The sequence below is a fragment of the Mandrillus leucophaeus genome, unplaced genomic scaffold, assembly GCF_000951045.1.
Source record: "Mandrillus leucophaeus isolate KB7577 unplaced genomic scaffold, Mleu.le_1.0 Scaffold196, whole genome shotgun sequence".
NCBI lineage: Eukaryota > Metazoa > Chordata > Mammalia > Primates > Cercopithecidae > Mandrillus > Mandrillus leucophaeus.
Window position 1 is genome coordinate 3,218,012 of NW_012101987.1, and position 2,607 is coordinate 3,220,618.

Below are 2,607 nucleotides of genomic sequence, written 5' to 3' on the forward strand. Positions count from 1 at the left end.
GTTGCTCTCCACAGGCTGGCGCATGGCCAGCTCTGTCTCATACTTGACTCTAAAGTCATCAGCAACAAGATGGACATTGTTGATCTGCAGAATGACGTGGGCATTGTCCACAGTATTTGTGAAGATCTGAGCCATCAGGTCCTCGATGGTCCTGAAGTAATGGCTTGTCTCTGACCTGGGGTCCCATCTTCTGCAGGTGCTCCCGGATTTTGCTCTCCATTTTCCGGTTCTCGGTCCTCAGGCTCCTCACTGTGTCCAGGTAGAAGACCAGGCAGTAGTTCAGGCTTTGCATGGTCTTCTCATTCTGGATGCCTCCCATTCCTCTCAGACCCCTGGCCATCCCTGCAGCCAGGCCCCTGGACCCCATGCTGCCTCAGAAGCTGGTGAAGCAGGACATGGAGATCCAGGAACCAGAGCCCCCCGTGCCTGCATAGATGCTGGCTGCGCTGATGACCATCTAGGTGCCTGGACAGAGCCCAGGGACCAGTAGTTGGTGAAGGTGGAGTGAGTGGTGAAGCTTGTGCTGTCCAGGGAGGAGAGCGAGAGGACAGGACTCAGGCTTTGCCGACAACCAGAACTGTGTTTTTGATTTTGTTCTCAGCTTGAATGTTATTCATCTACAGAAATTCTACTCATTTGTGTATGCTAATTTTGTATCCTGAGACTTTGCTTAAGTCATTTAGGCTTAGGGGTCTTTTTGTGACATCTCCAGTTTCCCAGGTAGAGAATTATGTAATCTGTGAGGATAATTTGACTTTCTCTTTTCTTACTTATATCCCTTTTCTTTATCTTGTTTAATTGCTCTAGCTAGTACTTCCAGAACTATGTTGAATACGAGTGTTTAGAGTGGATATTCTTGTCCTATTTTTATTCGTATGGAGAGTTCATCCAGCTGATTCCGTTCAGTATGATTTCAGCTGAAGATTTGTCACAGATGGCTTTACTATTTTGAGATGTTTCTTTAAGGCCTAGTTTGCTGAGAATATTTTTATAAATATTGGATTTTTTGAATGCTTTTTCTGCATCTATTGTGATAATCATGTTTGCTTTTAATCATCTTTATTTGATGAATCACATTTATTGACTTGCATATGATGAAACATTTTTGCATTCATGAACTAAAGCTCCCATGATTGTGACAAATTTTTTTGATTTGATTATGAACTCAGCTTGCTAATACTTTATGGAGAATTTTTGTTTTAATGATCACCTGAAATATTGGCCTACAGTTGCTGTTGTTGTTGTGTCTTCACTCGATTTTGGTATCAAGATGGTATTGGTTTTATATAGAGTTAGGAAGAAATCCCACCTTGATTTTTTGGAGTACATTCAGAGGATTAGTACTGGCTTGTCTTTGTGTATGTGGTAGAATTTGGTTGTGAATTCATCTGATCTAGGGCTATTCATAGTTGGTGGGTTTTCTATTACCAATATATATATTTCTAATACTATTCTATAATGTACAATTTCTAATGCTAAATGTATAATTTCATTATACATTTTATTAATTTTTGCTGTGTTCAAGATTTTTGCTTCTTTCTGGTTCAATCTTGAGAGGTTGTGTGTATCCAGGAGTTTATCTACTTTCTCTAAATTTTTTAGTTTCCCTGTGTGGAGATGTTCATAGTAGTCTCTGAGGATGTTTTGTATTTATGTGGAGTTAGTTGTGATTTCACAACTCTAACATTTAAATAGATGCAGAATAAAAGTTTGACACATTCCCTAATGATAAATCTCTGAAAAAATTAAGTATAGGACAAATGCACCTCAAGTCAATAAATGCCACATATAACAAAAAAGTGCACAGTAAATAGCATACTAAACAGGGAAATGTTGTAAGCTTTTACTCTGAAAGCTAGAACAAGACAAGGATGACCACTTTCTTCAGTCTTACTAAACATAGTACGAAATGTCCAAGACAGAGAAATTAGAGAATAAAATCAAAGTCATTCAGATTGGGAAAAAAAGTTAAATTATTATTATTTGCAGAAGACATAATCTTAAGAATAGAAAAGCCCAAGACTTTACTAAGAACTACTAGAAACTAACAAATTCATTAAATTTACAGAATACAAAATCCACATGCAAAAGTCAGTAGCATTTTTGTAAACAATTAACTATCTCAAAATAAAATTGAAAAACAATCCTATCTACAATAACTGTAGTAACTATACTTTGAGAAAAATGTAACCAAAAAGTTGAAACACCTTACATTATAATCTCAAGAATATTAAAGTAATACATAATACACAAATGAAAAATATTATGAATTGGCATTAATATTGTTAAATATCTGCATTATACAAAATGATTTACAAATATAATGCAACCTCTATCAAAATATCAGTGACACACTTCATAGGAATTTAAAAATATATATCTAAAATTTATATGGTACCACAGAAGACCCTGAATAGCAAAAGCAATCAAACAAAACAAAAAAGGCCAAAGGTATCACCCTACCCGGATTTGAAATATGCTACAAACCTATAGTAACCAAAACAGTAGGGTACTTCAATAAAAAAGGACACATAGGCTAATGGAGCAGAAGACGAAATGAGAAATATATTCATATACTTATAGCTGATTATATTAATAGTTGACAGT

At 36.0% G+C, this 2,607-nt stretch overlaps 1 pseudogene; it reads right to left on the bottom strand.

The window, feature by feature from the left end:
• The window catches only part of LOC105538647, an 8,515-nt pseudogene that overhangs the window by 3,411 nt on the left and 2,497 nt on the right, over positions 1-2,607 (bottom strand).